The sequence below is a fragment of the Tachyglossus aculeatus genome, chromosome 4 (assembly GCF_015852505.1).
Source record: "Tachyglossus aculeatus isolate mTacAcu1 chromosome 4, mTacAcu1.pri, whole genome shotgun sequence".
In the NCBI taxonomy this organism is placed as follows: Eukaryota; Metazoa; Chordata; class Mammalia; order Monotremata; family Tachyglossidae; genus Tachyglossus; species Tachyglossus aculeatus.
Genome location: NC_052069.1, coordinates 91,129,454 through 91,139,068, shown reverse-complemented (window position 1 = coordinate 91,139,068; position 9,615 = coordinate 91,129,454).

Below are 9,615 nucleotides of genomic sequence, written 5' to 3'. Positions count from 1 at the left end.
CAGTGGTATGTTGGCATTGGAGGAACGAATGTGCAGAGTGGATTGTAGTAGGAAATCAGTGAGGTAAGTTGGGAGGGTGAGATGATTTTGTTAAAAACTATGATAAGGATTGTAGTTTAATGTGGAAGAGGATGACCAAATACTGGAGGTTCATGAGTGGGGACACTTGGACTGATCTTTTTTTTAGAAAAATGATCCAAACAGCAGAGTGAATATTGGCCAGAGTGGGGAGAGACCGGAGAAAGGGAGGTCAGAAAGGAGAGAATTATTTAAAAGTCACCCATGTTGGGAACTCAGTGAGCAACTTCCCCTGGCACAGCTGAGAGACTCTGCTGTCCAAAGGAAAGACTAAGCCAGTGCTTCAATTAGCATAGTAGATGTTTGGCTGGAGAGGAAAGGGCAGATTTTTAGGTTGTTGTGAAGGTAGAACCAACAGGACTTGCTGATAGATGGAATATGTACATTAAATGAGAGAAATGAGTCCAAGGTAATGCCAAGATTACAGGCTTATGAGCGAAGGAGGAAAGTGGTATTATCTACAGTGATGGTACTGGCAGTGGGAGGATAGGGTTTGGTTGTGAAGAGGAAATGTTCAGTTTTGGATATGTTCCATTTGATATGTTGGGAGAACATCCAGGAAGAGATGACCTGAAGGTCGGAGGAAATGCAAGAGCAGAGAAGGAGATTGGTCAGGATTGGAGAGGTAAATTTGAGAGTCACCTTAGAGCTGGTAGTTGAAGCCATGGGAACAAATGAGTTCTCCAAGATAGTGAGTGTAGATGATGAATAGAAGAGGACCCATACCTGAGCCTTGAGAGACTCCCACAGTGTCACAGTGGGTGTGACACAGAGGAGGAGCCTGAGAATCTCACAAAGAAGGTCATTTGCAAGAACCTAGGAACTTTCCAGAGAAACAGTGTGGCCTAATGGAAAGAATACAGGCCTGGGGGTCAAGAAGCCTGAGTTCTAATTCCAGCTCTGCCATTTACCCGCTCTGTGACCTTGGGCAGGTTACATAACTTCTCTTTAAAATTAGAATTAAGAACCAGGTCTCCTATTTCCTTAGTCTGTGAGCCCCATGTAGGAGAGTGAATGCGTCTGACTTGAATATCCCTAGTCTACCCCAGGGCTGAGAAAAATACTTGACACATAGTGAAGACCCTTGACAAATATTGCAATCATTATTATCACTTCTGATCATTCACATCAATACTAGGAGTGCAAGACATCTCAGAATTTTCAGTGCCTAATAGCCAGAAATTATAAATGAAACATTATCAAAAAGAGAAATAGAGAAAATAAGGAATCTGTTAGGGAAAGCAGAAGATTCAAGGGAATAATTTTTTTATGCTATTCATTAAGCCCTTGTTATATGTCAACCACTGTACTATGCACTGGGGGGTGGGAGAAAAATAATCTGATTGGACACTGTCCCTGTCCCACATAAGGCTGACAGTCTTAATTCTCATTCTATGGATGAGGTAACTGAGGCACAGAGAAGAGGCTTGCCCAGAGTCATACAGCAGACAAGTGGGGACCCAGAATTTGAATCAAGGTCCTCGAACTCCCAGGCCCGTCCTCTTTCTACTAGGTCAGAGAGCCAATGAGAATCAGTGTGAGACAGAAGCACTGAGGCCTGAGACAGAATAGATAACCTCTGGGTGAATGGGTCTCCATGACCATGTAAGACCCCTCACTCAACCCCCCTCCCCAAAGAGGGTGGAGCGTTCCCTTCCAGAGAAGAAAGATAGAAAGAAGAAAGACAGAAAGGATTAGATTGACCAATGGGTAATGAAGAGGTAAAGTGAGATTAGGATGAAGAATTGTTTAAAAATAACTTTCTGTGGGAACCAGAAGCAGAGTGTCCTAGTGAATGTAGCACAGGCCCAGGAGCCAGGAGGACCTGGGCTCTAACTCCAACTCCGTCACTTCTCTGCTGTGTGATTTGGGGCATGACACTTCACTTCTCTGTGAGACTGTGAGCCCGTTGTTGGGTAGGGACCGTCTCTATATGTTGCCAACTTGTACTTCCCAAGCACTTAGTACAGTGCTCTGCACACAGTAATAGCTCAATAAATACGATTGAATGAATAAATTACCTCATCTGTAAAACGGGGATTAAGACTGAGTCCCACGTGGGACAGGGACTGTGTCCAAACCGATTAGCTTCTATCGACCCCAGTGCTTAGCAGGTAGTAAGCGCTTAACAAATACCATTAAAAAAAACCCGAAAACAGTGAACAGTTTCCCCTGGCATGGCTGAGAGACTCTGCTCTCCACAGGAAAGAGTAGCCCTGGTCACTAGAGACTGAGACTACAATACTCTGGGTTGCTTTGACTCCACGGGAGAGTGGAGTTCCTGGGTGCTGAAGTGACCAGCCCATGTCCCACAGGGCCTACTGGATGTTGTGTGGCTTGTGTAATGAATCTCTGAGAGTGTTCCTGGTCATGACAACTAGCAGTTTCTGTCATTCTCTGTGGCCCACCTTAGGCTACCAAGGGCATAGGGAAAGTAGAGTCATTGAGAGGGTCTCTCTATGGGCTGAACGAAGTTGTGACCTGACCATTCTAGAAGTAAGGTTGGGCTATGCACTGGCCTGCACTAAAGGAACTGGACAATGGGGCAGAGGCCAACTTTTTGGAGTCCAGACGAACACCTCGTTTCCATCAGCTCTGATCAGAATCTGGTTTTAAACATAAGACCTTAAAATGGGTGTGCTTCCTCAACTCTGTGATAAAAGATGATGAGGCTGGCAGTGAGGATTCACGTCCACACATGTGAGTGTCAGTGGAGTCCCTTTTCCACATCAATCTTCCTTTTTATTCTATCATCTTTAAAAAAGCTGTGGGAAGAGAGATTGTATGTATTTATTGAGCTTTACTGAGCACTTACTGTGTGCATATCACTGCACTTGATGCCTGGGGGGGTACAGTTGAATCTGAAGGCATAATCCCACTGTTGGGTAGGGACTGTCTCTATATGTTGCCAATTTGTACTTCCCAAGCGCTTAGTACAGTGCTCTGCACATAGTAAGCGCTCAATAAATACGATAGATGATGATGATAATCCCCGTGTGCAAGGAGCTTACAGTCCAAGGTGCTTACAGTCTAGTATTACACGCTGGCTCCTCAGCCTGATTTGGTCAACTAAAGTATTGGCTAATCCAGCATCTCCCACACCCCAGCACCCCAGATTACAAAGATTTATGTTCAATACAATTATAAATTGTACTTGTTAAGCACTTATTTTGTGCCAGGCACTGCACTGTACAAACTATCAGTGGCATTCATTGAGCAAATACCACGTGCAGAGCACTGTACAAGAGTACAATGTAACAGAGTTGATAGACATGATCCCTGAATACAAGGAGTTTCTGGTCTAGAAGGGGAAACAGACATTAATTTAAATAAATCATTTACCAATATGCACATAATTTGCAAATTTGTACGTAATTTACAGATACAAGATAATTAGGTTGGACACAGTCCCTGTCCCACATGGGGCTCACAGTTAAAGTAGGAGGGAGTAGGATTTAATTCCTAATCCCCAGGGTTTCTATTGCCCTGGGGTGGAATGCGCATGTGTGGGGTAGAAAAAGCACAGATGGGTAGAAGCCCAACTGTCTCTGTTACTACTCTTGGGAACACACAGGACTCCCCTGGGTTTAGGGAAAAATTCCCTGAATCCTCACTAGGCTCTAAAATAGGACCCAGCCTCACTCCACTGATGTTCCAATTTCTGTCATGAAGAGAAGCTACAGAAGAATCAATCAATCAATCAATCGTATTTATTGAGCGCTTACTGTGTGCAGAGCACTGTACTAAGCACGTGGGAAGTACAAGTTGGCAACATATAGAGAGGACTGTTCTACTTAGGGCACCTCCCTTCCTACTTAGAGAAGCTGCATGGCTCAGTGGAAAGAGCCCGGGCTTTGGAGTCAGAGGTCATGGGTTCAAATCCCGGCTCTGCCAATTGTCAGCTGTGTGACTTTGGGCAAGTCACTTCACTTCTCTGTGCCTCAGTTCCGGCTCTGCCAATTGTCAGCTGTGTAATTTTGGGCAAGTCACTTAACTTCTCTGTGCCTCAGGTCCCTCATCTGTAAAATGGGGATGAAGACTGTGAGCCCCCGTGGAACAACCTGATCACCTTGTAACCTCCCCAGCTCTTAGAATAGTGCTTTGCACATAGTAAGCTCTTAATAAATACCATCATTATTATTACTTCCCATCAGAGAGGAAGAGGTCACCCTCCACTAAGCCTCTAGGAAACCTTCTCCTTACCCTGGGCCTGGTTCTACCGCTGGCTGGGGAACACTGTGCCTGGCTTAATGGTTAGAGCATGGGCCTAGGAATCAGAAGGACCAGAGTTCTAATTCCTGCTCTGCTACTTGTCTGCTACACGACCTTGGGCAAGTCACTTCACTTCTCTGTGACTCAGTTACCTCATCTGTAAAATGGGGATTAAGAATGTGGCACGTGAACTATATCCATCCTTGTATTCATTCAAGCACTCAATAAATACAAGTGAATTCATTCATTCATTCAATCATATTTATTGAATGCTTACTGTGTGCAGAGCACCTGTCTACCCCAGGGCTTAGTACAGTGCCTGGCATATAGTAAGCACTTAACAAGTACCATTAAAAAAACCCAACAATTTCCTATGACTTGTCACCACTGATGTGTTCACAACTCTTTCACTAGATTTCCTTGGAGAAACTTGCTCATGCACAACAGCTAAAGATGTGTGCTGACCATACAGGAATCTCTGAAAAATGAAATAGGAAATCATTCACTCAATCAATCTTCTAGACTGTGAACCCACTGTTAGGTAGGGACCGTCTCTATATGTTGCCAACTTGTACTTTCCAAGCGCTTAGTACAGTGCTCTGCACCCAGTAAGCACTCAATAAATACGATTGAATGAATCAATGGTATTATTGAGCATTTACTGTTTGCAGAACACTGTAATATGCACTTGGGGAAGTAATAATAATAATAATAATAATGGCATTTATTAAGCGCTTACTATGTGCAAAGCACTGTTCTAAGCACTGGGAAGGTTACAAGGTGATCAGGTTGTCCCACACGGGGCTTATGGTCTTCATCCCCATTTTACAGATGAGGTAACTGAGGCCCAGAGAAGTTAAGTGACTTGCCCAAAGTCACACAGCTGACAAGTGGCAGAGCTGGGATTGGAACCCACGACCTCTGACTCCAAAGCCCAGGCTCTTCCCACTGAGCCACGCTGCTTCTCAATACAAAGTACAATACAAAACAATAAAGTTGGTAGACAATCCCTGGCCACAAAAAGCTTACGGTCTAAAGATAAATTCTGCCTTGACTACTGCATCAGCCTCCTTGCTGACCTCTCTCCCTCTTGTCTCTCCTCAGTTCATTCATTCAATCGTATTTACTGAGCGCTTACTGTGTGCACAGCACTGTACTAAGCACTTGGGAAGTACAAATCGGCAACATATAGAGATGGTCCCTACCCAACAACGGGCTCACAGTCTGGAAGGGGGAGAAGGGGGAGAAGAGGGAGTTCATACTTCCCTCTGCTGCGTGTATTATTTTTTTCTAAAGAAATATTCCATTCATGTCTCCCCACTCCTCAATAAATGCCACTGGTTGATTGATGAAATACATGGAAAGATGCAAAAGCTTTAGCAATGACAGTTGTATGTGCAGAAGAGCCAATTTCTAAAGGTAACTATGGAAAAATAAAGTGTTAAGTACTGGGTCTTCCACATTTGGATCTTGGAAATCTATGAAAATTTATCCATGCACCTCAACACCCTATCCTATGTCCTCCTATACCAGTTTTCCCTTAGTTAGCATATTGTTGTTACCAGCTGTATTCTGGAAATATGAAAGGCAGAGGAAACCACAGGACTGAAGTTAAGACAAACTGCCCTGTGGTAAATTAATCTTTTAAATCCTAAATAAAAATGGGACAACTGAAGGGAGAGAGCGTTTCTTTAGAAGGATAAATAGGCTTGTATTTCCACCATTAACTCAAACGGAGAAGCCACATGGCTTATTTAACAGAGCACAGGCCTGGGAGTCCAATCTGGGTTCCAATTCTGACTCCTCCACTTGTCTGGTGTGTGACCTTGGGAAAATTACTTAACTTCTCTGTGCCTCTATTACTTCAACTGTAAAATGGGAACTAAGACTGTGAGCCCCATGTGGGAATGGACTGTGACCAACTTTGTATCTACCTCAGCGCTTATCATAGTGTCTGGCACATAATAAGCCTTTAACAAGTACCATAAAAAAAACTCAGTGGAGTTGCTATCTCTGTCTTTAAAGTTACCGCTGGTAAAACCCTGATATTCTCTGGACAGAAAAATTGAATTGCCCAACAATTCACACAATAGTAAGCAGATTGATTAATCTGCTTAGGAAGGAGACATGTGGAATCTGCTTAGGCGTATTTATTGACAGAATCAGAAACCATTTTGCCTACTCTCGGGGTAACTGATGCCTGATCAATGATTTTTCTACCTTCAATATTTGTATCTATTCACCACCCCTAGTTTCCCTGTAAATAGAAAACAGATTAAATTGAGAATTTAAGCTTCAACTATTATAAACCCACAATATCCATACTCCATCAATTAAAAGCAAGCGCAATATCCATACTGTGAACTGCCCCCTAAAATAGGCCACTATTGAATGGAGATTTTTATCCTCATATAAACTCAAATGAAAGAGAAATGGCTACTAAAGTGACGTTCAATTTTTTGAGCATTGCTGGATCCTCCATCACAACACCTAGAGGAGTTGAGAGAGTAAATGTCACTAGACATCCAATTCAGACTATTAATTTCCCTGGCTGAATCCCTCAGAGGGAGGGGTTGGCTTAAGATTGTTGCTCTCCTAACACTCTGAGCAAACAGATGAATTGGGAGGAGAGAAGGCAGACATCGTGAAGAGAAAAGATTGAACATGAAGCATCTTGGGAAGAGATTCCAATTTTCTTCCTTTTTTCTTTGCTTGGCAAACTCTCGGGAGCGAAAAGATGCACCTGACAGGAATCAGTAACATGGGAGGCAGAGGGAGGAAGGGGATGCTAGGAGAAGATCATTTTACAATAAATGAATATATAAATTAGAGAATATCACACTGAGAATGCCAAGGCATAATGCTTGGTGTTGTCTGAATGCATTAGTGGAATGAGTAAAGAGGATCAAAAGTAGGGATGCTAGCTTAAAAACAATATTTATCTTGGAATTTTGCTGTAAAAAATAGATCATAAAACATATTCCAGCCCTTTGTTGGACTGTTTTCCCAAAAGCAAGCACAGAGAACAGATAAAAGAATGCTCTAGGTATTCCCCAGACTGAAACATCAGCCGCAGAGAATGAATTCATTAAGTGCATTAGGTTTTATACAAAAGGCGAATGTTCCCGTAAAGAGTTAACTGATCAAAATTCGGCATTTGAAATGCATTTTCAGCTAGGTTTTATTAATTAAAATTATCTTCACTCACCCTCTTGAATTAATAAAATGTGGCTGACAATCATCGCAGTATTACAGGCAGGCCGAGGATGTTATGAAACTATGGTTGCTAGGTTACCTTCATTATTTCATCTTCATGTTACATCAAGTCTATCAATTAATGAAGAAACACTCAAGTTAATTCTCAGCAACATTTATACACATTCTTAGCATATGATTTCCCTTATCTCCCTGTGACATTTTCCTGTCTGGCTTTCACCTTCTAATCCATAAAATATTAAACATGAGGCGATCACATCAGTTTACAAATCACAGTAATGAAGCAACTCTCCTCCTTAACCTTTTGCATTTCTTGGCAACTTTTTGAAACTTTGAATCGCGAAATATCCATTTCTGGTCTAAATGATGTTTTTTTTCACTCACTGGATTCATTTCAACACTACGAATAGATGCCTTGGTACCTATATTTCCTCAAGTTGACATCTTTAGTTTTGCTCAGCTCCCTCCAGACGGCCAAGGCCTTTGAAAAGACCTACTCATGAACATTTGAAACCATCCCACAGTCCACTCCATCACTTTTAATGGTTGGCTGCACTACTACAATGTTTGAGAATGACATGCTCTCTCACCATTACATTTCTTTAAAAAATTATGTCCCAGCAGGTGTCATTGCATGCTGTGTTGGGGTGCTACTCAACAGATCATGAAGGAAATAAAACTGATCAACCAGATATTTTTAACAGGTAGATCCTCTAGTTTGTATCATTTTGCATATGTCCTCCCTGATGTTTAAGAATTATGGCTTAGTAACAAAGTAGTTGTAGGGTGCCAAAGCATTCTGTGCATTCTTCTAGACTGTGAGCCCACTGTTGGGTAGGGACCGTCTCTATATGTTGCCAGTTTGTACTTCCCAAGTGCTTAGTACAGTGCTCTGCACACAGTAAGCGTTCAATAAATACGATTGAATGAATTCTGGTTTCTGGCAAGCAAAGGAGCGAACATATTCACAGTAAATGCACTAAGAACATGAAAATCTGATTGGTTATGAATGGAACAACTTCACAGCAGAAGGGAAAAATGGCACAGAATTCTTTCATTCAATCATATTTACTGAGTGCTTACTTTGTGTAGAGTACTGTACTAAGAGCTTGGAAAGTATAATTTGGCAACAAATAGAGACAATCCCTACCCAACGGGCTCACAGAATCTTTGGGTGTGTTACTGACACAATGGCCGGCTAACTTCAGGGAGCTTTGTCGCTAAATCTCTGTCTCAACTCAGCATGATAGGGCCCCAAAACACTGAGTTGAAATGCTGCAGATAAAAGGTTTTATAAGTTTTATTTTTTGTTTTCTTTTTAAATTGTATTTGTAAAGCCCTATGTGCCAGACACTGTTCTAAGCACTGGGGAAGATTCAAGGTAACCAAGTTGGGCACAATCCATATCTCAAATGGGGCTCACGATCTTCATCCCCATTTTACAGATGAGGTAACAGAGGCACAGAGAAATTAAAAGACTTGCTCAAGGCCACACAGTAGACAAGTGGCAGAGTCAAAACTAGAACTCAGATCCTTTGGACTCCCAGGCCCACTTATTCTGCATATCTGCTGATTGCCCCAAGAATCTGAATTTGTCAGCTCCTGCCTAGTAGTGCTTATGCTCTGAGGTTTATCTAAGGCTTATCCATCCTACCACCTGCCTGTCTACCCAAATCACAGCAAGGTATGGGCTATGCCCAGACTCCAGATGAAAAAAAGTCTCCACTCAATTATATATTGAACACCTACTGTGTGCAAAGAATTGCTGCAAATATTTGAAAAGAATACAATTAAGTAAAAAATATTGTCCCTACCCTCCAGGAGTTTACCATCTAAATGGAAAATTGATAGACACAAGCCATTCATAAAACCGTATGGCTGTTGATAGCAGAAGTATGAAAAGATGATAGTTTTTTTAAAGGTTAGTTAAATTAACTCAAGAATATATGCGATAAGAGAAATGTTATATGTGTATCTGTTAGATGGATGTTAGATGGATGGATGGATGGATGTTAGATGAGTATCTGTCAGGGAAGCAGCGTGGCTCAGTGGAAAGAGCCCGGGCTTTGGAGTCAGGGTTCATGGGTTCAAATCCTGGTTCCACCACTT